General features: G+C 41.2%; 1 protein-coding gene across 2 annotated transcripts in view; it reads right to left on the reverse strand.

The window, feature by feature from the left end:
* LOC112996111 (golgin subfamily A member 6-like protein 25) overlaps positions 1 to 27,379 on the reverse strand; it is a 134,900-nt gene that overhangs the window by 57,533 nt on the left and 49,988 nt on the right. The window contains exon 3 of one of the 2 annotated variants that reach the window (XM_064506629.1): positions 3,289 to 4,123. The exons of the other annotated variant lie outside the window; for it this stretch is intronic. The gene's annotated coding sequence lies outside the window, so the exon portion shown is untranslated. Of the gene's footprint in view, positions 1 to 3,288; positions 4,124 to 27,379 lie in introns of those variants that run through there. 2 annotated transcript variants of the gene reach the window in all.

Below are 27,379 nucleotides of genomic sequence, written 5' to 3' on the forward strand. Positions count from 1 at the left end.
ATTTTTTCACTGCCTGGATCCTTTCGCCCTCTACCCTCACACATGGTTTTGATCAAGGCTTAATTCAGCGAAGTTCTGTGGCTAATGTAACAAAGGAAATCAGACTGATTTACTGCAATGGTCCCTTTTGGGCCTGGAATGGAAAAAAACTGCGTTGTAAAGAAAATTTGAAGGACGCACGCCCCTACTCTCAGGGAAAAAGCAAAAACAAAAAAAGAAAAGAAATAAAAGGTCTCTATCTTTTTCTCTTCTGAATTGCTTTCCTTGCACTCATCATGCTTCCAATCATGATGTTCCATGGATTTGCTCTCCTCCACACCTTAATGTCATCTTTCCTCCCTCAAATAAGCCCATCAGGCATGTTAAACTTCAGAAGCTAACTGACAGACACGTAAGAGAACAGACACAAACATGATCATTAATAATGAGCAACTGTGAGCATTGTTTCATGCTTTAGATCTGTCTTTAATCCCCAGTGCATCAGCTGTCTTTATGTATGTTGTTTAAAGTCTACCCCACAGCATGACCCAGGCTTTAAAAGAACAGGAGCCCTGTCACAACAGTTTTACATAGGCCTCTAGCCTCCTCCAAGTGTTGCGACTTTCTAATGGATCCTGAACTGACGGTGGAGAACATAAGCAAAAATGAAAGGCAAAATATTGGAATCATGATCAGTCCTTCGTTTGGGATAACAAAATCTTACCCAAAATATGCAGTTTGAGCAAGAAATGCTGAAACTAATCTAGCCTTAGACAGGTTGCACTATCTCACTCTTTCACACTATTTTTACTTGGACAAAATGAGTACACAACAAACACCAAAAAAATGTGGAAAATACACGCCTCCCAGCTGGAAAACTAACTTCCTTCTCCATCATCATCCACCAAGACAAGAGAAGTTTAAAGCTTGGAAGGATATAGTGCTGGCTAGATCTTAAAAGATTTATGGTGCATTTTCACTTAAGTCCATCTGAACTTTAGGCAATAAATAATTTTTGATTAGTCCATTTTAGTAGCTGTACAATGGATTAAAGGCTAAAATTTAGTTGGAGCCAATCAATGTAGTTTTACAAATATGAATAGAAGCTTGCATGAGGCAAGGACCGGAGCTTTATATCTTTCTAAATGCTTACTGGGTTCACTTATTTTCATTTTAAGCCAAAGAATGGAATAACTGGGGGGGGGGGATCATGAATGGATTAAAGGAAAAAAACAACATGGGAGCTTGTGCCAATGCTCCAGATGCTCTGAAAGTACAAGCTCCCCAGGCTGAAGCTACAGTGAAACGTTTTTTGTCTATCACTTCATCTGCTTCAAGGATTCCCAAAGAAATATATTTCTATATTCCAAAAACTCAGTCATTTTTCCTGTATTGCTTCATTTCTTGGAATATTTTTGAAAACTGTCTCTCATGAAATAAAATAACACTGAGGAAGATGTTGATGAAAGGATGTTAAATCACAAAGAGTTAAATCACTAAGCTATTCTTAGAACCATGGAGATGACAAAGACTTAGTTTTTTCCACCACCTTTGTAAAACATTAATTGGAAAAAATTCTACTAACTACAACAGTGTAATAAATTATAGAGGCATGCTACTTTCTCTCTCTCTTTCTCTCTTTCAACTAGCAAGACCCTGAGTAAGGAAGGACACACGCAAAGAGGGAACGTTGTGTCTCCTAGATTCCTGCCATGTATTGTATTTGGATGCCTCCTCCTCCTACAGCAATCAAGTGTTTCATAACTTATCACAGACTTATAATTTATTTGAGATGGGAATGCCTTTTTGCAAATGGGAAGCTGAGACACAGAGGAACTGAAATCTGGAAAAGGTATTTAGGAGCTTAATTCCCCTTGAAATGAGTTATTTCACTGTGTGACCTTTCTGTCAATCCCTGACTGGCAGTAACAAGAGCTGAATTCAAATGTTAGGGGTCACTAACAAGCGTTGGCTCTAGAGTCTTCCTAAAAACCTGGGAAAATTAAACTGAGCACTGAACAATGCTCCGATGAGCTAATCTTCCTCACTTGCAACGGATATATTGGGCAGCTTAACAAAGGATGCTTTAAGAAACAACAGAAAAGGACAACAGGAAGATAAACAGATAACTTGCAATAACCAGCTGCTCCTTTTCCAAAATATAACAATAAACATGTAAATGTCCCTCTCTGATTTTCTGGTGAGGACCAGCGAGGGCAGCTGTCTCCTTCCCCCTCCTGCAGGAACTTTTAACCCACAGCTTGAGGTTGTTAAGTCCCAGGGCTGTGTCACGTACCAAGGCCTCGACCTGCAGGCAGCACGAGCCACCTCAACCTCCCCTACGTAGCTGCCCCTGCTCGGCTAATCCTTCCGGCTAATCTCCTGTTCCTCTGTGATTCCTGCTCTGCAAGCAAGGAGATGAATAGCATAGAGGACTAACAGCCATTGCTAAAAGGAAATGTTTTAGACGATGTTTTTTCTCTTACAATTCAGAAATGTTTTCCATCCTTTTCTAGGCTCTGACTCTTGCACTCCAGTGGTGCAAATTATTGTCTTCAACTAAGATGACTCCTCCCTCCAGCCTTGCTTAGATGTAGTTATTTGCATCTGATTTGTACACTCAATAAAATTGCTCCACTTTATGACATGCTTGCATTTTTAACAGAAATGCTCCCAAATATGATAAAACAAACAAATGCAAATCACAGACATTTAAGATCTGTCCATTCTTTTTATTCATCTAGACTCCTCTCCACAAGCCTACCACAAAACACTCTCACCTTTGCAGGAATCAAAAAACTAAGCACTGGACTACTTTTTCTTCTGAATCATGACTTTGACTGAAGTAAAGGCAGTAGATGGAATTACAAGCTGTGTGATTAGCTATGTATCCCCTTCCTCTGCAAGTGTAAAGAGACTGTTCTTCTGTCTGGTAAACAAGGTAGATCCTTTTCTGCTAAAGCAAAATATTAATTAATTATCTTTTTCATTATTTAAAATAAAAAGATCTTTCATTTTCAAAAACAAATACTTTCAGACACTTGATCATGGGTCTTGTAGCAGCGTTTGCATGGAAAACAGGAACAGTCTTGCAATCTTAAATTTCTCAAGCACCTTGAAGATTATGCTTCCATTCTTGGTCTCTGCCCACAAGTTTGAGCATGGCCCAATTAGCTGATAAATAGTGCAATAAGGATGAAAAAAGACAATGCTCTCCCAAATTAATCCAACCATACATTGTTAAGAAGAGACAACTGAGTTATTAACTTCACTTGGATTTAATTCCCATTAATTAATACCTTTATTAAGTTTGGATGCAGCAGGGAGCAGGAACATGGGAAAAAAAGAGTGTACTGGAGCTATTCTGATCACTACGCTCATTAGAGATGGACAAGTTCACTTCTAAGGGAGGATGTTCTGGGCATCAGTAAACAGCATATAATGGAGCATACTTTTCAGAGCTGGATGAAAGGTGTTAACAGTAATGCTGCTCTTTCGGATGGCATGCCAAAATCTTTATATTTCTCTGAAATTTTAAATACTGATTTCACATTATGCTAATTCATTTTGAGGAGGTTTACATTTTGTTATTAAAAAGCTCCTGCAGGATACTTTTTCCATTTTTCTTTTATCCCTTTAAACAACTTGAGAAACACAAGGCAGTGACAGTAAATACTATCCCTGAAAGCTAAAACAACCAGGAACTGAAGGGTTTTTTGGATCATATCCAAGCTTCTGGAAGTGAATGTAAATCCATTAATTTCAACACAGTCACTGTTGAATATGCTACCCTTCTGAAGTTCAGAGCCCTGTTTTGGCACTCTTTAGGCCCAGATCAGTTTTAGAAGATAAGTATCAGTCAGAGAAATCTTAGCTAGTTAACCCTCCAAACATCTCCATGAGGTGGATGGTCCCATGTGAATTTCTCACACTTTAGGGATTGGAGAAACAGGGACAGAACGTAAAATAACATGCCCAAGGATAGGTGGCAACATGGACCACCGCTTCAGAGGCCTCTTCCTTGGGTGCCTGTGCCAGCTGAGAGAGCTCAGACTTGCTTTGTATCTCCATGCTTCCTGACACAACTGTGCGTGGGTCAGCATCACCAACTGGATCAGTTAAGCAACCTCAGGTAAAAAGAACACTGCAAAAGAATAAAAAAGGGTTAATTTTAGCCCCTCTCTGAGTTGAGACCGGTCTGGTTTACAACTGAGAAAGCAAGTGCATTCATGTGGGGGGAGGAAAGAGAACGTGGGAACCAGGAGCTAGAAGCAATGATGACAAAAAGGAACTACTTAGATTGTCATTACTTCCAAACAAGTGTCTGAGTTGGCAGAGCCAGAAGTCATACATGTAAATTCCTGGCATTTAATCCTGTACACTTGGGTGATACAGGTCACTTCTTGTTTCTCACAGTTTACCACCTGACTTCTTGCTCAGTTTTTGAGACCACTCTCAAACATAAAAATTTCTCCTCGGGATTTCTTGGAAACAATTTCCTTCATTTTTACCAACAATATCCAGAGGAAATCTAAAAAAGTTGCAACAGCACAAAAAAGAAAACTTCATGGAAGGAAGAGAAAAATTGCTCTTTGCATGCAGTGATTTATACGTAGAGAATAGTACATAATGTACCGTAACCCACCAGTTCAAACTGGGGCCAGGTTCTGACTGAATCTAGGCTATATTTCCAGTGATCTCACTCCATTTTTATGGATTCCACAACAAGGTTTACATATTATTTCAGTATGATCTGGTTAGATACAGTCAAATTAGAAGTAAGTGGTGTCAGCAGATGGATTTCATTTTTAAGTTAGAAAACATCTTATTACATTAACATTATAAATGTTCTAAGATGCATGCTATTCTGTGAGCCTCTCACTCTGGTACAGTTATACACAAAATGCTGTACTACTAACTACTACAGTATTTGGATACTCTGTTTTCTCATGCTATAAAACGTAAAAGGCCCAACCAAAATTATCAAATAGGTGGGTGAGCACTTTGCTTAGTGAAAAAATAAGGTATATACATAACTCAGCTAAATGATGAATCAGAGGGTAACTGGTCTACAGGATGAGCCAATAAACATAATAAGATAGGATACCGCTAACGGCAACAGATAAAACTAAAATGTTGCCTGAAAGGAGAAAGGAACAACAACATCTCTTAGGTCATAAAAGAATCTCCAGAGCATGACACTGGACTGCCTTCTATATGAGTACACCGATAATCACTAAAAGGTCTATGTTTACTAGCTGTTATAAGAGTTACCACAAATCCTTTGTAGTTGAATAAAGGAGAAAAGATAACATGCATGATATACGCATCTAGTAACTGCCCAAAGCAGATTGCATGGACTAGCACCGCTTGGGAACAAAACAGGCTAGACAATATATCAGGCAGAAAGGTCTAACAACTTTTTCACTTTTCCAATGGTTTCAAAAGCATGAACTGAAGTCATTGGTGAAACGCATTCCAGAGGGACACAGAGCATGGCACAGCTGTCTTCAGGTGGCACACGTGTTTGCTATAACCATAATTTAACATAGCCTGACTACTTATAGTTAACACAGATCCCAGGTCAGGGCCAGCAATTGGTCCTCTGCTGGACACCACTCACTGTCTTCTCAACTATTTCTATGACTAAATGTGGAGAGAATGGTGACTATTTTCATATTGTTCTGAATTCATCTAGTTTTACCCTTTAGCTTAAAAAAAAATTGTAACACGGTAAGACTGTCAGTCAAAAGAAGGCATGCCTACCCACTGAGATTTTTGGCATCTAACAGGAGACTGGAAGTCCTGTTGCACAACAACATCACTGAATTCCTCTTCCTGTTTTTCTTAGTTTTGTTCAGTCCAGTAAATGCTCAACCTCCTGGCAGAGAGCTCTTGGAACAACTGCGGGATCTGGCAGAGTGAGGCAGGGATTCACCCATGAGTAGGATGCTGTGTACGGGATTTTTCAGGCTGTGAGCTATTCAGACATTGCAGGGGTGGGGGGAGTCCGCTCACTGGACTTAGACAAGTTATCAAGTCCTACCCAGGCGAAAAGGATTCATGGTGCTGCTCCTGATTCTCCGAACAAACTGATGACTTTGCTTCCCAGGACTACCAGGCTGCACTTGCCAAGCTTGCTGTTTCTGCAAGGGAGGCCACTGTTTTGGGGACTCCCTCTGACCCTGTATACTTTGGCAAACCTCCTAGTTTTCTTGGAGGCCTTCGTGGCCTCAACAAGTGAGACAGAGAAGGCACTCCAAACCTCAAAAGGACCTTATTTTTATTCAAGTAACAGCTGCAAAATTGGAGCAGGGACCCAAATCAAACACATTCAGAGATCTGGGAATGAGAACCATTCCGACAACAGTGAAGGGGAGAGAGCAGAAGAAACCACAGCTCTGAGAGCGAAAGGCGATCCAGAAAATTTCCCTTTTGAAAAATCCCCTAGAATGCGATAAGCCCTTCTAGCTGGGTTCCTTTGATGGTTACAAACATGCTGTCTCAACATCATTTTCTATCACATTCCACAAGTTTTTCAAAAAATATTTCTATAGAAACCTATGCATTTAATCCTATTAATCTCTTTAAGTATATTCTCTGTGTTCATTATTCGGAAGCTCTGATCTTTAGATTGATGGGATTACTGCAGAAAAGTCTAGAGTGTTGCTTTTCATTTGTATTTTATTGGGGGACAACTAAGTTTAGACTACTAAAACAAATATCAAATGACTAAAAGTAACAGCTCATCAGGTTCACATCACTACAAGTTAGAGCAAGCTATGGATTTATAAAGTATGAACCATGACAGCAATTGCAACATAGATCCAGCGAAAACTCCAGCAAGTCCCTGAAGAACTGCACAGCTGTTTTAGGCAGGCTACATCCACCTTCCCTGGGTGCACACTTTGATCATTCTCCCACAAAGACATTTCATTTCAGATTTTGTGACCTCCTCCCTAATTCTCTGTTGCCTCAGTCCTTGAATGCTTGGTTTCTTGTGCTCTATGCAAAGTGAGTCTGGGTGCTTGTAAAAAGTCACTGAATTGAAACAACTCTACTGCCCATAGGACATTCATTTTGTATAGGAATCAGCAACTCTCTCTATAGTTCCAGGAAGCAAAAAATGGTGGGTCTTGGTGGGTGGGTTTTTTTTTTTTTTTTTTTTTTAATCAATTTATGATCTGGTTCATGGCCCAGCCTCACAAATAGCTTTAGTGCTACAACTCAGGGAGCTGCATGGGGGAAATTGTGGCCTTAGCAGTTAAAGTACAGATCAGAGGAAGCCGAAATCTGTCGTGGTACATAAAAATCCTTTTTAAACTGTGCAGAATAAAAAGTGCCCTGGTTTTAGTATAAGTACATCCTGTAAGTTCAAATTAATAGGCAGTATATATTATATTGGCAAGAACTTAAGAAAAAGCCAAAAAAACAACAGAATCCAAAAACCTGAACTCCTTAAGACAGGGGAAAAGTAATATCTCTATACAGTGGTAACTCCCCAAATGTCGAATTTTAAGAGACTACATGTAAGGAAGACTCACTTTATTATTTGTCTGTGAGTAAGTTCAGGATAACCCACTGAATACGTGACGAAATTAGGAGCTATGGGTCAGACAGTCTCTTTTTCAGTAAAGTGAGGGGGAAGTTACTTGCTGTAGTTTATTCTCAGTTTATTCTCACTATCTTGGCAGTGGGCATTTCCCCCTTCACAAAGCAAAGGACATACAAGCTAACACATTTTACCCTGTATTTTGCAGTTAATCAGTTACTTCAGCTCAGCTGACACAAGGTAATTCATACAGCCATGGAGGACACCTCACCTGCCTCACCCTGGGTGCCTGACGTCAAGGACCAGCTCATACCTTTGCTCACACCCATGTTCCATCACCACCTCTTACCCTGCCCCCTCTTGCTTCTCTCGCCCTCATGGCTCACTGACTAAGCCCAGCTAGAGGCAAAAGAGGACATGGTGGGAGAGGCGGTGCTCCTGGTCCCTTTTTAAGCAGGAATTCAATAGTTAGAGAATTTGTTTGCCATGTTAAAGAACCATGTGCAGTTTCTTCTCCATCAGAAGTCATGAGCCTATGTCTCACACCACACAGATCAATATTTTCACCCATACCAGATTTGAGGATTTGGGGGGGGAGGGGGGGAAGATGGTCCCTCACTCCCTGTTGTAGGAGAGGAGTAGAAATGGATCAGACAGATGGAATCATTGTTGCAATTATTAATAAAAATGACCAAACATTTCTGAAACCACAGCTACTGCAGTACTTAGAAATAAACACATAACTCTAAGCCACACAATCAAATAATAATAAAATATAACAATACCCGCTGTAAATGAAACAATGTGCTCCAAGGCAAGCATGTGTTTGATAACCATGCTTCTTTTTGCTGGAAGGGATTGGCTATTTGCCTTGAAGCTCACTATGAAGCTGAGGGACACAGTTATCACTAAGAATTGCATGTCAGGTCAGGTAATCTTTTCTCATTTTCTCTAGATCCCTCTAATAAAATATTCCATTTTCTTGTGAGCTGCTGCTCCAGTAAGCTGCACCAAGATTTTATCTGAATATGTTGTGTTTTGAATACAGAGTAAGCGGTTAGGTTATTGTGTCAATGTTTGCCTTACACCAGACATTTTGTATTACATTTTCAGAGTTTGCTTCATTTATTTTCAAAAGTCTAGTAACTATCCTAACAAAAATTCAGGAAAGAAAAAAGATGCCACAATTAAGCTGCAAAGCAGTAAGTAATACTGTGAATAGGAACCTCTGAACTACATGAAGTTTATAGTCTAACTTGCAGTTTAACGTGCTGTCCATCATAGGCTCTGTTAGGAGCATTATTCATCAGCATTATCTTCATCTAGGACTCTGAATGTGTGTTGAAATTATCCCTGGCAACTTAACTGGAAGAAGAAGAGGCCTTTTAAACACAGCACTAAAGACGTAAGACCCTCAGTAAACACAGATGTGTGTTTTGACAATTGCAGAGTTGCATGATTTAACTTCAAAAACTTACAGTGCTAGGCACTTCAAGGAGGGCTTCCCCCCCCCCCCCCCCACTGCCTTTCTTTTGCTCAGAGTGATTATAATCAAAGTACAAGGGTGTTGGACAGCAATTATTAAAATCATACAGGCCTTAAGACCCAGTAAAACAGTCCCATGCTTCATAAGATCCAGCCATTCTAAGACATGTAGCAATGCAGAACAAAAACCATCATCATCATCAAGAAGCATAGGCGAAGAACAAGACAGAAGCAGGGAAGAGCAAGAACGTCTTTCACCTGGGTTTAAACCTCACACTCAATGTTTGAAAGGCTCATCAAGTGCTAAAACCCTCTCCAAAAATGAAGTCATGCTGGCAGCAGAACAGAGGGCAACATACAAATGTCTAAAACGGGTAGCTCCACCACAGTGGCAGACTGAGTAAAGACGGTCTCTCAGATGGATCCCAGCTCACAGACAGTTTGAACATCTTGAAACTACACCTGCAGAGACAAGCGGGAAGAACAAGTATAAGAGAGAAGAACAAGTGTAAGTGCCTTGGTGAATGAGACAGCTTGTGGCTTGGCTCAGCTGCCTGGCTGAGACAAGGAACCACTATTGCTGCCCAGATGCCCAGAGGGAAGGAAGAGAATTACCAGGACACAGATATTAGGAACCATCCTGGAAAATGGTAAAGAGTGTATTTGACAAGAGAATAGCATGCTCCCACTGCGTGCAAAAGCATAAGCTAATTTGGGTGGCAACCCACCCCCACCTCCAATGTCTCTTAGCCTTGCAATGCCATACCTTTGAGCACAGGAGCTGCGTTTTCTTCTGGTTCCTGTGTCCTTCACAGCAATGTTTGCTTAGCTGCTGACAACTACACCTGTGCATGTGTAGGGCTGTTTCAGCTGGAAGCTCATCTGCTGCCCTCTCTTACTGCTGTGCAAACCCCTTGACGGACAGCAAAACCAGTCATCATATTAACGGCAGTTCAGAAGAGGTTAGGGAGAGGATGGTAACCCACTGCCATTGCCTCCGATACTGACAACACAAGCACACAGGAGGCCATCAGAAAACCTTTCCTTTTATGAAAAGCATACAGCTCCACAGGGAAGACAAGCCAAGACTTCTTGAAGCATCTGTTATAATAATCTTCTAAACAGATTTAAGTGGACATACTTGGTCTTTACACACAGGGCAGGGAGCCGTATCAGGAATGGTGGAAGAGACGCAAAACTTGTAAACGCTGGAAGAACTTGCAAGTCCTGCTAGTGCAGGGAGAAACATGGTTGTGTGCAGGGTGTCGCTTGATCCTGAAACACCACTGACTTGCTAAATACTACTTATCCTCAGCAAAACCCGCTCTGGCACCCAGTAATGTTACGGCAAAATGAGGTGCTCTAGAAAAAGCTAAATTTTTAAGCATTTTTTTGAAAAGGGATTGAAGAAGCAGCTCTAGTTCCCAGCCAAATTGTTCAGTCTTTTTTTGATCAGAATGTGACTTTGAGATGTTTGACTGAGTTAGGGCTGTGTGATTTGCCCTTCAGTGCTGCTCTAAAAAATCTTATCGAGGACTGAACCTTACCATTTGTACTGGCCTAGCTCCTCCTGTTTCTCAGAAAGCAATAATTGTGCGCAGCTTGTTTTACTTAGCTTTAGATCTCCCCCCTGGGAACTAATACTTCTCGTTTCAGTGAACAGGGCTGAAGCTGAAAAAAAGAAGCCTATTGTCACTGAAGCTCAAGAGGCAAAAGATGTTTGGAAGTTTTATAGGTTTGGCTTAGAAGACGAGAATCTTTCCTACCCTCACTGTCCACTGGGACCAGCTGAGCTACAGACTTATGCTTTGATAATATGGAGAAATATTTCTTTCACAACTGCAAGGGCACCACCCTTCTCCAAACGCCTCCATCCACTGAACAGAGCTCCTTGGCAGCTCTTTCAGTGTAATTACAGTCCATCTCAGGCACTGAATATACTATGTGTCCTGGATTTCCCCTGGATGTTCAATTCAGACTGGGTAAAAATGAGCCGTAAATACATTTCAGCTGGGAAATAAGGATGTTGCTAACCAGATGAGCAGAGAGGTTCTGGAACAGTCATGACACTATAAGGAGTGAGTGCACGAGGTCTAATTATTTTTAAGACATAGCTTGATCTAGGATTCCCTAGGATTATAGGATATAGCTGCCCTTACAACCATGAGGATGCTACTCATGACATCACGTCTAGCCCAAGGTTATACTAAAGAATTCATTCAGTGCTATGCATGAAAGAAAGCCACTAGGTTAACTTGCTGTAAACAAAACCAGCTTGCACTCACTACAGCCATCTTCCCATTTCTTAAAAACCAGCTTCGCACTTACCTGAGAGCTGGAAAACTTAAGCCTTCTTAATCCAGTGGAAAGATCATGCACAGTTCAGAGCTCAGGACTCTATAAGATGTGTCGCTGAAGCTCATCTTTCATTTATCAGACAGGTGCTAGACAGCTTTTGCTGTGAACTTTTACCTTTGCAGAAGTCAAGCTACCATGAGGCTGTGGGACACCCTCAGTAGCTTACAGAATGTATCTGGAGCAAATAAATAGTGGTGGAGGAGAAAAGGGTAGTCTGCACTTCCTCATCCCCAAGTCTTACTCCTGACTCCTCCTATTACTGTATTATCTGTCCTCTTCCCTCCTTCCTGAGAAGACGTCAGCTGAGCCTTTCTCTTTGTAGTCCCTGCTCCCCACATTTCTCATTTGCAAAGTCAGCTGTGATCCTGTAAGAGTTTGAATAAGCGGAGTTCACATGGCAGGTAAAGGTGTTCTGCTGTGTTAACCACCTCCAGACACCAGGTCTAGCCACACTGCACCTAAGTCAGGGTCTGGGATGGGCTGGACCCTCTTACCTCTGGTCCACCTCTTCCACAACCCACCTCTACTTGGGAAACTGCCACCCGGAGTTCAGAAAAAGCACATTTTGAACAAAAAGTGTATGTTATTAATTCTCTGGATCCTGTTAAAGCAATTCTCTAACCAGAAATTGATTTAAGACACAGAATTGGGTTTAAAGTATTCTTAGAGCTTGATACTTATCTTCCTGGTTTGGGTTGAACCTACCATACAAATAAAATCTACTAATAAAACCTGTTTGGACATAGAGCCTTAAAACCTACAACTACTTCTCACGTTACTGTAAGTTAGTCACCATTGATACTAGGCTATTATAATGAATAAATAGCACTGGTTGTCCATCTGTGCAGGTATTCTTCCCTCGGTATGTGGCATTTCTGTAATGCTGCAGAAAGTATTACATACTATATTCTAGCTCCTAAATACTCAATAACTTTGACACATAACAATGTTTAGGAAGTTCACCTATGGCAGCTGAAGCAAAAGGATGCACATCTTATTAGCTCTAGAAATGGTGAGGAAATAGGGATTACACCAATACAAGCAAGTTGAAAATAGTGCCTAAAATGGCCTTCTTGCTTCTACTACTGATAGGTACCATTCTGGAAGCTTTTTACAATGGTAAGTAATGAAAATTTTCAAAATGCTTCTCAGGAAATATATCCTGCCAAGACAGCGCTAACTTAGGGATTTTGCAAAACACTTCCCTGCACGTAGTGAACTTTGGATTTCTGACAGCTCGTACATCAGGCAACTAAAAGCTTAGAGGTCCGCCTTGTAAGAATTGTTTTTGTTCCCTTTTTTGGCTTTATTATCTGGCTTCTCATATGAGATTTGTGATTTTAAACAAGCCTTTCTTTCAAAACAAGACATTTTTCGTGCTGGAATTCAAACAACAGTCCTACAGCACTACATGAATTATCCCCTTAGACAAATGTCAAAATTTATAGCAACTCAAAACAAAGTACTGTCTACTGTCTTCAGCTCATACTTTTAAGCAGCCAGAACCAAGGAGGATATGTACAGTAATCTGACTGTGTATTTTATATGGGATAGCAGAAAAAGTTATGCACCAGAACACTAGTGTACAGCATAAAAGTGTACTTCTGTTGTCTTTTTAGAAACTGGGCAAATGGGCACATGTGGATTAGAGCTCACCATAAAAGTTTATTTCCTGTGAAGAATTCAATAAAAATAAAATGATGGGGTTTTAGGGCTTTTAAAATTAAACACCTTTAAAAGTTAGATTTCAGATACATGTATATTTTTGGCAAAAAGCAAAATGTTTAGGTTTTTGAAAGGAAGCGATCTTACTCAGAAGAATTGAAATATAAATATGCAGCAAAACAATTATTCACTAAAGTTTTGTTTTCTTCTTTTTGTTATGAGGACAACAGCCATGAGAAAAGTCTGACTTCAGTATTTGGTAGCTTATATTATTATCCAAGGTTTCCCATAGCTTCAAGAGGGGTATCAACTATAGGATTAGGATTATAAATGTCATGGACTGAACACATCCCCCCTGCAAAACACTGTCATCTAGGCTGAAACTGAAAAAAATATCTCTCAGTATGTAAATCAGAGGCATTATGTCAGGGAGCAAAGCACATCCACTGACTTCAGTGAGTAGCTTGCTTTTTTTGAAAGTCTGGTTCCTGTTTTATGATCCTGATTTTTTGGCATCAAATTTTGAAAATCTCAGCCTTACCTTCTATGGCAATATAATGTAAGTTTGTACATTTGATTTTTGTTATATAAGTTTGGTATAACTTGATGTATATGTGCAGAAAAGGCTATCTTCAGTGTGACCACAGATTACTGTAGAAATTGAAGTTACATTTACCTTTTTTAGCCCACTGTAACTTCAGAGTAATCTCACTGAACATAGTTATTCAGAATCAATTTCAGTGTAGCTATGAGCACAGTTTGGTCCACTCTCTCTTCAGATGTAGAAAAAAAGGCCCGTTGCTACATCTTCCCTATAACATGCTCTTAATTACTTTCTGGCCCAGACTTGGTCCTTTGAAATTAAGCAGATGGTCCAGCCACCCCACTGGCCCTTTCTATACAAAACACCCATGCTGGCAACTGAGTCTTTTGTAGATGGAGCCCAGGACAGGGCACTAACAGTAACAGCTGTGGGACCAGCTAACCCTTGACTAATGGGGCATCTGTGATGGCTCTGGTTTCTGAAGACATTGACAGGATTGGAACCACGCTGACAGCCCTGAAGGGAGGGCTGGTATTTTATACACACTGTCCAGTATATCATTTTTACATTTGGGGGTTATACATGGATGCACATGAGCTGGGCGCTCCCCAGCAATATTTTCAGCCTTCCTCGTCTTTGGCAGTTCAGGCAGGTACATTCTCTCTATCTGCCTTAACAAGAAACAAAACCAAAACACCAGACTTAATAAATCTGTAGACCAAGAACAGTCAAGTCAGAAGCAAGAAAGCTACAGTGTTGAAAAGTGACTGTAAAAATAATGTTCTGGGATCCTGTAATTCTGAGGCAACAAAGTTTGCAAGCAGCACTCTTGTCTCACTGCCAGCTCTCTGTACTGCTGTCCAACAGCCAGGTCCTTCTGTCTGGCCACCTGTCACGAGCTGCCGCAGACCGAGCGGTGGCCTCAGAAGAACTCATGTGCTGTCACTACTTTTGCACATTTGCCACATGGAGTTGGTGAAACTTTGGTAGTCAAGTGGTTTACAAGAGAGCTGCCGACTGTCAGAAGCAGGCTCAACATTTCTCATCAGGACAGTCAACAGATAGGACAGAAAGCAGCTCTGTCAAATAAGAAGATGCTATGTTAAAATAGGCAATACTTCAGAGGATGACCCATTTTGGGGGCTTTGTGTAAGGCGCTTTTGACAAATGTGGTAGAGAGACAACTGTGAGCTCTTTCATCTTTAAGCAACCTGCTCCAAGTGTTGCTGAGCTCAGTTTCCTAATCTCAGGCCACCTAACATTTGACATCTACTTGGCTTTGCTAGCTAGAATGTTTGCTGTCAGTGTTTTACCAGAAATCAAGATATAGGCGTCATTCTTATAAGGAGCATGATCTCTGAAATTCTACCCATCTGTAGATACTCCTCTCGACTAAGCTTGTACAGTTGACAAAATGCAGCCATGCATATCAGCCAAATAAAACTTCATGCATTTCAAATAGTATTTCAATGCAGAGTCACTCTGTAGTTGCAGCAGGCCTGTCTCATCTCTTTCACCTGCCAGCCACTTGGCTCACAGGACATTAGTCTGGTGAGCTCTCCTAATTCATCAGCTTCCAAATCACTGAAATAATCACTTTCTTAACGTGACTAAATTTAAACTAAACACATTTTGCAAGTTATTCCTCAATGCATTATGTCTGTTATTTATAAAATGCTTTTCTGTTGGTTTATTTTGTGCTCATGGTTCTCTGCTGCCCACCCATAATTCTTGGCACTTCTAAAATTACCACCTCCCACACCTCGCTAGAAATATATGAGAGTTTTCAGAATGATTATCCAGTTAGTCATTTTTTTTGGTGCTGTTCTTTCAGTTTCTACCCTTCCACACAGATCTGTAGGCATTCTACCCAACTGCTACGTAACGTTCAGGGGAGCAGGGGTAAACTAACATTCTTCCACTGCAAATCCATGTCTCCTTATAGGTCTACTCACAAAGTGGGGCTTTGCAGCATTCCTTGAAGATTAACAAATCCAGGATCAGGTTGCCAAAGGAGGGAAGTACATTGAAGAGTTGAGAAGAGCCTCGCCATATACTTAATACACATTGAGACAGCTGAAGCTGAGTCACCTCTGCTAATCTCAGTTCAGGCAACATGACAGAGGAGAGTGTCTCAGGCCACAGAAAGTTAGAGGGTTTTATGGGCTAAACACATCACCAAAACTCAACTCCAAAACTTGCCAGCAGGCAGCCTAGCCTATGAAGTATTCAAGTTCTGTACTCCAAGCAGTTCATCTTTAAACATGCAAGAAGCAAAAGAGCCCACTTTCTTAGGGTTTCAAATGGTCTCACACAGTCCTTGACTAGAGAGCCTCTTACCAACTCTGTCCCTGAAGTAACGGAGGCCAAAAAAATGACACCAAAAGCCACTGTGGGGGTGGATGATGGAAGAGCTGTACTCCTTAAACTTATTGGAAGAGAAAAGAGAGAATTTTTTGGCTTCTCAGATGCAACTTTCATGCAATTAAAATAATGTTCTAGCTCCGTGAAAACTTTACACTTACCCAGACTGTCCTGAAACTTTCTTTGCCCTATAGGGATATAGGAATGACAAAGTAGAGCAATTGAGTTTTGTGATCACTTGAGCCAGGGGTCTTTCAGACATACAGCTTTCCTCTCCCCAAAACACAGATGAGCTTTATTTAAGACTGTCAGTTTCTAACAGCACTTTATGAGCTCAAACCACAGATCTGAACTTGTTCCGACAGTCCTAACGGCTTCGCACCTCTTCCCAAGCTTGTCACACGTTCTCCTTTGGGTGAAGGAAAGTTGAGAAAAGTATTCAAAACAAACAATCCTGAGCTTAGAGCCCTAAATGGGCACCTGATCAACACTCACAAAACAAATGAATTACATGACACATGTGCAACTAAATTGCTAACATTTATCCTGCCAGTTTTGCATGTAAGCTGGAACCTCAACGGGATATGCAGTAGCTCTTGAACCTGACCTATATCCACCCTGTGTCACTCCAAATCTCACTCTTGGCAGAAAGTGGAACAAACAAACACAAAAGCAAGTGCTGCCACCTGTTTCTGCTAAAGGGCATTTTATTTGAAGAAACATAATTTAAGGCTGATAAAAAAAATCCAGAAGTTGCTCAAGCCATTAAGAAACAAATAAAGTAGCATTTGGTTGTTTGCTGGGAGGGGCAGGAGATGAAAGGACATGGGAGTTAAGAGAAGATTTGGGACAGGGGATGAAGGAAGAGAAACAGGTCAGAAAGGATGAGATGATCAAATCAAGGGAATGGGGTGGAGATTATGAGAGATGGGGCATTCTCTTGAATATTCACATGCCTGAATAATAAGGCCACTGATGTAACTGGAGGGACAAGGGCCACAATTCAGTAGGGCTGAGCACAGCAGAGGCCAGATGCCTAGGTCTGGATAAGTGTTCTTTTTGGGTTACCTAAACAAAGATGTGCTACCACTTGGGCTCATAGTAGAAGACATCAAGAAGATATCAACAGTATCTTACTTAAGAACAGCTTCTAAAATACTAACAGATTAACAGGTTGGGCAAATGGAAATGGCAGCTGAGAAGCAGAGAAGGGGGACACATGCATCTCCCATGTTTTGAGTCTCTGTAACCACCCTGGAACAAAAGAGCCAAGACTTTAGGATGCAACCCAGGGTGATTTCTCTCAGTCAATGATACACGCTGAATGCTTCAAAGTACCACTATAATCTCTATTTGATGCCAAAATGTAGGGAAAAGAGATGGAGGAGCATGTAGGAAAAGTAAAGGAAGCAATGTAATTTCTAACTGTGGTAGCATCTTAGCTGCGATAACTGCAACTGCATCAGTAAGCAGCTATAATCCTGCAAATTTTATTTCCTGTTGGAAAGAAAACTACTAATTTCCATGAGAAATGATGTGTTAATGCAAAATTAAAGTTCCCATCCCCATCTGTGCTCTTCCAGATAATCTCATTTGGCTAATCTCACATTTCTGAGAAAATACACACACACACATATATAGAATTAACTTTGCCTGCCGAGTGATGCACCAGTATAGCCCTGACACACACATTTTTCCCTCTGCCTTTGTACATGAAGGGATAGGAACTATGTCCTCTTTCATATATCACACAGACTGCTTCATAACCAGAGTTCCCTATCTCCCAAATTTTAAAATCCTTTTGTATTTCTGACACATTCACCCTCTTACGTCTAAAGGAATGTAACATTACGCTGTCACTCATCACCATTACTGAGCACACTTGTTTCTCATTTTGCTGCTACCATTTCCCATGGCAAGAAGGTTGCTGGGAGCTGCTCCCATCGCAGCTCAGCAAGGAGGCACGGCCAGAGCTCCTCCATATGCAGGCACCTGGGGCTTGCTGTTCACACATCATCAGGTGAGACAGCAGGGCTCTCCCTTCTGGCACAGAAATATCGATTATAGCCACATCTTTGCTTACCTTACCTTAATTGTGCCCTCTGAAAGTTGTCGCTCGCTACTGTTAGCTCCAGGAAAAGGCAACAGCAGAATTAAAAATATGTGCATGTGCTATAGTGGTGTTACCTCCTGCTATTCAGAGATCTGAACCTGAAATATCTTAACTCTTCCACACTTCCAGAGGTGAGAAGTTCGCTGAACTGACTGCTTCAGAAGGGAACAAGACTGTGTGGAGTACCTTCAAGTCAATGGTAACAAAGTTCACTGTTAAGGAGTAAAGCTCTGCGTTCGCAAGCCCAAGTTGCAATGGCAGATGCACTCCTAGGGCCCCAAGGGGAGATACTGTTTTTGCCAGCTCTTCTTTGGCTTCTACCATTCCTCAGGCCTCACTTTATTAGCAGAAAATCACATCTACTTTGCCACTTTCCAGTGTCAGAGCGCCAGTTGGTTATTTTCTCTACAGCACCAGTCATATCCTCTGTGACACAATAAGACAAGCAAAAGTTTGAGTTTTCATATCATTTATATATTATGTATAAATAAGATGTAAAGATAAACACTGTATGTGGGAGTGTTTATCGAACCCCATAATAATATCTATTTTGCATGCACATGTGACTAAGATTGGCTAATATTAGGAGCTGTTTCCAGTAATTCGTTCCACCGTTCTGTTTACAGCTTTGTTTCTGCATTTTGCATAATAGGCTGGCTTAGCAACTACTGCTTGGGCTTCTCAACATGTGTCTGGCCTATGATTTAAGGAGACAAACATCAATACAAGAGAAGCCAGAACTGGAATATTGTAGCAAGAGAAATTGTTGGCACTATACATAGGTATTGAGAATGAGAACCATTGTTGCTTTTTCTGCTGTGCGGAAAAAAAATTTACATAGGTAAATCAGAGGTGTTGATTAAAGAACAAGGAGAAACTGGATTTTCTCCCGGACCAATCAGAAACTATTGGCCAAAACTAGAACTTCTCTCTCCCCTCCTCCCAAGCTGTAATAGTCCAATTGGCCCATTAAAAACATTTTATGAGGATGCTTAGAGCTTGGCCACAACCAAATGCTACATGATGTCTTGGGCCAACCATCATTTGCTCCCATGTTCTTTATTAGGGGGCTTGCACTGAAAAGCTTGTATTCCCTAGCTTCTCATTTCTTCTCCACCTCAAAACTTAATTACAAAATTTTCCTATTCTGAAGATTCAAATTTGACTCTATTTTAAAAGAATGAAAATAATCATATATTGAGTATTAAAAGATTAGTCCTGAGACTCTTGGACCTAATGAAGTACATGGTGTTCATGTCTGTTACATTATTTTGAGTTTGGCAGAAGCAGCTGTCTCAGAAATCCCAGTGGGAAGAACTAATAAGGGAGGCAGTCAGCACTGTTGACAAAACCGGCATTACCCAGAAGAGTCCCAAGAAACTGAAGAACAAAACTATGCACTGCCAGCTTGGTTCCACAGCATCCTGACCAGCTGACCCCAAATGGCTGCACAAGGGGAATTTGCTATAGAGTGGGCATCTCCTGCTCACGTCCAGCTGTGGTCATGTCTCACAGCAGTTTTTCACCAGGCTTGGCTCCCATCCACTATCACTGTGAAGAAAGACAGGTCTCCGAGCTGGAGGGGGATGGAGATTGCAATTTCTTTCTTATACATCCACACACCTATGGTTACAGAGGTAGTAATGATCAGAAGAGGGAGGGCTATCATTACGGATCACTATAAAAACTGACAGTGCTAATTATTCCTACTTTGGCTGATGCTTTAGAAAAAACAGACCCACTGAAGAACTCCTTTTTCCAGAGTGGAAAGCTGAGAAACCTGGTTGTTGATTTCTTCCCTCAAACAAAGTTGTGATTTGCTTAAATTTACTCTGAAGATCCTCTAGGCTTTTCAGGGAACTCTGTCTTAGAATTGTCTCCTTCATAGTGAGAAATTTAACAATTCCCAGGGTTATGAAAACAGAAGGAATTTACTGGGTCATATCACATCCAAATGATAATGGAATCATTTCAATTAAAGGGAGTCAATTTTTCCGTTTTAGCATCCTCCTCTATACAACACCCCACCCTTTTTTGTGGGCTTGCCAGATCCTCATTCCTTCCCTCTGAGCTGCTCCAAGAAAAAAAAAATGGAAGAAACTATTTTTTTCTGCAAAGTTGACTCAGGAGAAAATATTCTCTTTCAAACATAGCATCTTTACAAAAAATGTCATGGAGGCTTTTTTATTGTTATGTAAATTTACAGGGAGCTTTAAAATAGCTCAAACCTGATAACTGACAGGCTGTTTTTTCAAAGGGGTCTCGCACTATCTGTCTTCCAGATGGTCTAGCACTGCCTTATACACCAGTACTTCAGCATGTCCAGGCCACGAAACTACACACAGAAGGCACTGCCACTGTCTCGGGGAACAGCGGTGGTGGGGATAGCAAGAGGGACTGCTCATGAGTCTTCCTCCTTTGTTGCAAACCACGTGGGCAATTTAATAATGCATAAAACAGGACCCACTCTGGGAAGTACTATTTAAAACGACTGTTAGGTCTAGCATCTTCTGAAGAAACAAGCCTGGCTGCTAAGCCTCAGGTTCCTTCCTTTCAGGGAAGCTGAGCTAGCCACTACAAGGAAGAATATACGTTTTTGGAGGAAGGCATTTCTTTTGGCATTTTCCCATATATCCAGCTCTAAGGAAATAGCTTTTAGATGTGGGGGCCTTCCCCTCTCCTTGTCTCTTCTGCAGGCCCTGTGAAAACAGCACAGGCAGTGCCTGGCCGCAAGCACTCGGGCACCCTGCAGCACGGTGCCGCCATTCCCACCTCCTCCAAGGCGAGTATGGCAACGTGGAGCCCCGCTGCGTACAAAGTCATCTTGCTTTTCCACACACTGCCATAACAGCCACTACTGTCTTTTCAAAGACAAAGGTGGTGGTGGCCAGAAACCTAGGTTGCAGGCCCTGGATGTATAAAACGTGTTAAAAAACTAGCTCATCTGGTATTTATCGTTGAAGAAAGGGGTGCCTGAATAAATTGACCTGCTTCTCAGACATACTAAGCAGCACATGACTACTTCAGTATAAGCTGCAGCTTTGAGGCACGGGGCCTTGGAAAATTAAGACATTTATGGGGACTTAACGGGCAGCAACAGAATACATGCCAACATTAGCCAACACTAACACTCGCCTAGTTTACTGGGGATGTTGAGGCTTGCTGAGCTTCCTATAAGCAAAAACATTGTTACAAAACATCTGGAAGGGCTTTTGGCTTGGTTTGTTTTGGGAAAGAAGGAGAAAGAGAGGAGCAGGAGGAGTAAAGCATGTGAATACTTGTTGGCATTTGTTTTCAGAACACTAACTGAACTAAATTCAGTGAAATTCCTTGTTATCTCACAAGCAGTGGGCTAGAGACACCAGCAACTCGCACACAACTTGTATAAGGACCCAACTTCAATGGCAAGTGTCTGGCATTTGCAGACTAAGCCTCTTACTAAAGGGGTCATTAAAAATTGCATTTTCTGCAGTTTAAGAATGCTTTGTAACTAAAAAATATATACTATTCTGAAATGGTCACTTTCTTATGCAAATTTCCTTGATAGCTAAAGAGAGATTCATGTTCCTATGTAAGAGATTTCACCTTGATAGTGAAATGTCTGGCTTGGATTGCTACTCTGTGCCCCTGCTGTAGCAGCAATCACATCCACTCACACAAGAAATGCTTCTTGAGCCAGCCCTTACACACACAAATACACAATTTCTAATGCTACAATACTAAGTCATAACCTACATGACTACATGAAAAAGAACAGGAAAATAAGTTAGTCATGATATTCCCACGTTAGCGCTCAAACTTCCACTTCTATGAACTTCTATAAAACAAATAGGATGGAAAGATCTTAACTTTGCTAGGTTATCTCTATGATCTTTAATCCCTTCCCGCCTGTGCCATCCTCCTCCACTGCAGCTTGGCTACCACCCCCTTTGCCTAGCCAAAGTGGTAACATGGATTTCTTTGGGGAGCAACAGTCATCTGCTCTTCTCCTTCCAACTACTAAAATCACCTCCTGGCCGTTCTCTCTAAAGCCGCTACAAATTCAGTGTCCTACATGGTCTGTGATTTTGTGATTTACATATCATATGGTTGCTCTTTCTACACGAGTGACTTTCATTTTATATTCAGCAAAATTTGCAGGCTGAAACTTTGCCCTTTTGCTCCAAGAAGGGGCAAAGTGGGTGAGAGTACTCTGAAATGGATGGGCGGCAATAGGAAAGAGAAAGAGGAGAAAAGGAAAAAGAAGCAAGGCTTAACCCTCCTTCGATTATGCTGAGGTATCTGTCTGATTTCAGGAAATACCCAGCTGTGTGAAAAATGAAGCAGGACCGTTAATGAATTTTCCTCCTCCCTTGTTGCAAACCACGTGTACAATTTAACTAATGCATGAAAATAGGCCCACTGTGGGAAGTACTATTAAAACTACCATTAGGTCCAGTTTCTTAGGTTAAGAAACGTGCCTCAGGCCTCTTCCTTTCAGGGAAGCTGAGCTAGTCGCTAAAAGGAAGAATACACGTTTTCGAAGGAAGGCATTTCCTTGGCCATATTCATCAGACTAGGTCTTGTCAGGTCACTAGGAACCAGAAGTGGTCAAAATGGACATAGAAGACCCCTTTTTCCTTTTTTAATAAAGTAGGTGCCTATCTTATGGTCATTAGCACAGCCTAAAGGCAGATCAAGATGTTTTACAGCCTACTATACACCCTTTAATTAATGGCACTGAAGCTGGGCATCCCCTTGGGATTTGCCCAGCTGATGATATATGCGTTTTGACAAGCCCTGCTGTGCCAGCTCACCCTCACCAAATCTAGGTGCCCTGCTCACAAGCCTTTCCAAAGCCTACAGCGCCAATACAAACACTTAGTTGTGCTCTTAGCTTATTTCAGCTGGTGTTTGGAAGGGGGAAGAGATATTGTGGCATGAACTAGCCACAAGCCAGAATTCATTCAGTTGTTTCAGCTATTTATTTGTTTTTAATCAAAGCTGGTGCCTCATTTCAGCAAAGCATCTGGAAACATTTGTTTCAAAATAAATTGCTTTTCGACTAAACTTTGGATAACAAGCTTCTGAATGAAGTGAGCTTTTCTAGCAGTTTGTAAGAGAACTGCCAACAGATGGTAAAATATATTGTTCAGCTATAATTAGAGCAACTTTACACAATGAAGTTAAGAGTTCTTTGAGCTGTACCTGGTTTTAGTTTGGCAGGAAACTTATATCTGAAAAAAGCTGCTTCAGTGTGAGGCTGAGCAAGTACTGATAAACCCATGCTGCCTTAAGATTCTCACGTTATCTATACAGCCTTGCTAAAATAAAGAATTCAGCCCAAAAAAGGAAATATTCTGGGAGCTCTTAAAGTCCACTAGGGACTGTGTTAGCACTAGTGAGGTTAAAACAGACAGACAGATGCTAGAGAGACGTGCAGCAGTATCTAAAACACCAAGATATTGTTGGACAAAAGCCAGTTCAAGCCGCAAGTCAATCTGATCTGTCTAGCTATTTCTAAAATGCCATCAACTCAGTATGGGGATACTGATGCTGTTTTAATGTTAGAGGGTAATCAATTCAGCCTTTGATAATCAACCAACAGAGCCATTATACAAAATTAATAGCCCACAGTAAAATCCATAATGTATAACAGGAAAATAGTTATTAATGTCACTGCGGAGGTTAATCTAAGTCTTGTGTGTGGTAAGGCTCTGTATCTTTTCAAATTAAGAAGCTACTAATGACTATTTCCTAAGTAGTTAATCTTTATGAATCTCCTCTGATGAGTGTGCTTGCACCCTCCCTCTCCCCTCCTTCCCCCTCCCCCCCCCCAATGACCTTTGTTTGAGACTGATTTTAAAGGCAAACGCTTTTCAGGGATCTGAAGTGCAGCATTTTCAGGCTGATCGAGCGCGCCGGCCTCCCTGCCAGTTCTGTGCAACGCTCACTTCCCTCTGTGCATTTCCCTGACTCAAGCCAGATGGCAGTGCGACACTTGGACAGCCAGAGAGCAGATGACACATTCACAATGTGCTGTCAGCTCCAGCGAGCAGCGCAGAAGACAAACTAAGTTCCTCGGAGTCAATCCTCCTGTGGCATTATGAGGTTTGTTTCAAATCTGTGAAGGAGGGAATCAAACTGTAGCTGGCTGTGATTTGTCTGCAGCCTTAGACGGCCAATTAATATTTTGTTTGGGAATAAGGCCTTAATGCAGTCACATGCAGCAACCTACTGTGCATCAAGCCTTTTTTCTTTTAAGTCCTCTGACATAGGATATCCATGGCATCAAAATTATATAAATGAAATGATATTATCAAGCTTCTGAGTACTCTCAGAAGCAGTGAAATTCAAAGCTACCATCTGCATATCGAATTGCAACAGGCACCATGCCACCAACTCTATTTTCTATTGTTTTATATCCAAAACTGTGTCAAATCACAAGAGCTTTAGATATGCAAGAGTAGGGATGACTGCACTCTAGAGCAGGATGGGAATTTGCTGTAACAGAAGGATTTTAAATTTAAGTTTTCCAGAAGTTTGGGATTGTGAAGATGAAATGTTGCTTTGGAGCCATCTTTCCCCATCTGAGACATACAGCCGAGTGCCCTGACCAAACACCACATGCTGTTCATTCCCTATCACAGACCTTTCAAACTCTGCTAGTTCAGGGAAAGATCAGAATATATTTGCTGGAACTTTCCACACCCATTAATTCTTGGACAGAGATAAAGCACAAGGAATGGTAACTTCAAAACAGGACTTCCAGGAGAAAATCTTAAGCCATTGAAAAGGGACCTCTAATGAAGCTGACAATTTCATCCATATCGGAAAGTCACCTATAGTCAGGCTTGCAAGTCTCATGGCAAATAGTTCAATGTGAGTATTTTAACCTCGGGGTCAAAAGCGTCAGTGTTTTACATCATCCTCAGAGGCATAACACATGGTGGAGGGTCCCTGGCAATAGAAGAAGCACTCATTTTGAGGCAAGAATGTAATGTAGTCATCTTCCATAGGGGGACAGGAGCCAGAGCCCTCTCAGAGCTGACTATCACTGCCCGGGGAGGAACGTACTCTAGGAAGTCCTGTTGCGGTAAGTGGTTTGTTTTGCACAACAGCCTTATGAAAGTTGCTATACTGTATAACTGTTCTGAGTTCATCCTTCTACAGCCAGTGGGGACCTAACCTTTAGGTCCTCAGCTACTCCCTGACGCAACAAAGTTTGTCCTCAGTAATCTCGCTGGCCATGACTCTTCCTTCGACAAACGTTTGGAAATTCCAGGCTAGCCTAATTTTTCAGCCCTCCTAGAAAGTGACTACAACAATATCCCCAAGTCAGAGATAATCATGCATGCCTTCCTGTCTAAGAAAGGATTTTCTTAACTTAGTCACAAAGTTGTTCATGCAGCTTGGCTATTGGTGGAAGCTACAGGAAGGAAAAGTCAACCTCTACAGTGGTTTAATTCAGAGAGAACAAGAAACTGCTGGAATCTATATGAGAATTGTTATGCTGCAAGACAAGGGGGTCCTGTGCATGTGCACACACCCATTGCTATGCCGTGAAACAACATTCACCTTAGCACTGAGTGAACAGGTGAAAACAGGAGGACTGGTCCTATCTTTCTGTCTGTACAGTGAGATGCTACAAACTGTTGCACTACAAACTATACTCAATTTGTCTTCTCTGGAGTACACTGAGCAGATGTGAATCTGCACTGTAAACCTTGGTTCATCTCAGCCAAGATGATCTCATTCCTTTAGAGCTCATTGACGTTTGTTTTTCATCTACCAGAGAATGTTTCCCTTTCAAAACCTGGGCAGCAGCTTCACAGAGTCTCAGCAACGTTTCCTCCCTCTCATTGGTAAACTTGCACAAAAATGTCTTCCTACATGTCTGGTGCAAGGTTCCTCACCCTTTCAGCTTTGCTTTGACATATGCAGCTGAACATGTGCTGCCATTTCAGGTCCAAGCACTACTCAAACACACACTGCTTCCCAGATGCAAAAGCCATTCACAGTGGAATTCAGGAGAACAAAGAAGCCTGCCAACATTCAGGTAAAAGTTAAGTGAATTAGATAATGTTTCTTTTGGATGCTTCAAATGGTTTTGATTAGAACTGACTAAGGTAAAAGGATCATTCCATTAACTTTTGGACACTGCTATTCAACAGAGGTTTAGAATGTATTTTCCACATATACATGCCTATGCTTATATTGGAAGTTCCATACCTTCTACATAGCTAAAACAAACAGATGTAGTTGGCATTGTCTTCATTCTCCAAGCTGTTAAATATTTTAGCCTCTAGACAAACAAAGATTGGTACTTTGGAACATGTGTGTAAAATTAATCAGAGGTCATATTCATTAGAAAAAAGCCAGAGCCACACAGTTTGGATTCATACTGAAAGTTATACTTGAAACACGATGGTGTTGAGATCATGATGGGTTCACTCCTGCTAGGCAAAGGGCTGACTGCAAAGATTATTTGACAGATGTCGCAAATGGTCTTGCTGGCCAGCTTGGAGGAACCAAACTGCATTGAGAGGAGAGTGGGAAAGAATGAGGGAGGAAGGGAGGAATTGTGAGGGAAGCAGAAAATGTCAAAATTTCCAAATCCAGACAGCCAAACTGGCAGAATCTGTCCCAAAACAGCATTTACTTAGAATTGTGAAGGGAGATAAAGGCAGTTTCTTTCCCCCCTTCAGTGTTTGGAGTCTTAGTTCTGTGTTTCCTATCATCGTGCTTAACAATGTTGTATGTTTCAAACAATTCCAAATGAGAGACTACATTTTGCTCTAAGTAGTATACCTGGAAGAGGTCTATCAATGCATCCAGTCTAGAATTCTGCCCCCATTTTAAGATGTTAAAAGACATGTTTTCTTACCATCAGAAATATTTTGGCCAGCCCAGGAGTCAGGAAATCCAGTGAAACAACACTTAGGAGCTGAATGTCCAGCTTGACCCTTAGGATGCCATTTTAACAGGAGTCACATAAGCCAGACATATTTTAAAGTTAAATTTGCAGAATGGAATCCTGTGGAGTGACCTAGTGGGTCAGCAAGTGTTTGTCTTAACGTGTGACCTTCCGGCACTGGAAGTTTAAACAAGTTTAGACATTTTCACTGGCTTTGGTACTCAGTTTCTGTTATACTATGTTACTTTTCCACAAGTTGTGCAAAATATTTTCATACACAATGGAAAACTGCAATTTTTCTTCCGTCTGACTTTTTCCCATAATATAAAAACTGCTGTTTGTTTAAAAACTAAGAGGGAAGGAAAGCTATTAAATCAGATTTTAGGGTTTTTTTTTTCCTGTTTAGAACAATTCAAACATCAA

The sequence above is a fragment of the Dromaius novaehollandiae genome, chromosome 2 (genome assembly GCF_036370855.1).
Source record: "Dromaius novaehollandiae isolate bDroNov1 chromosome 2, bDroNov1.hap1, whole genome shotgun sequence".
Lineage (NCBI taxonomy): Eukaryota > Metazoa > Chordata > Aves > Casuariiformes > Dromaiidae > Dromaius > Dromaius novaehollandiae.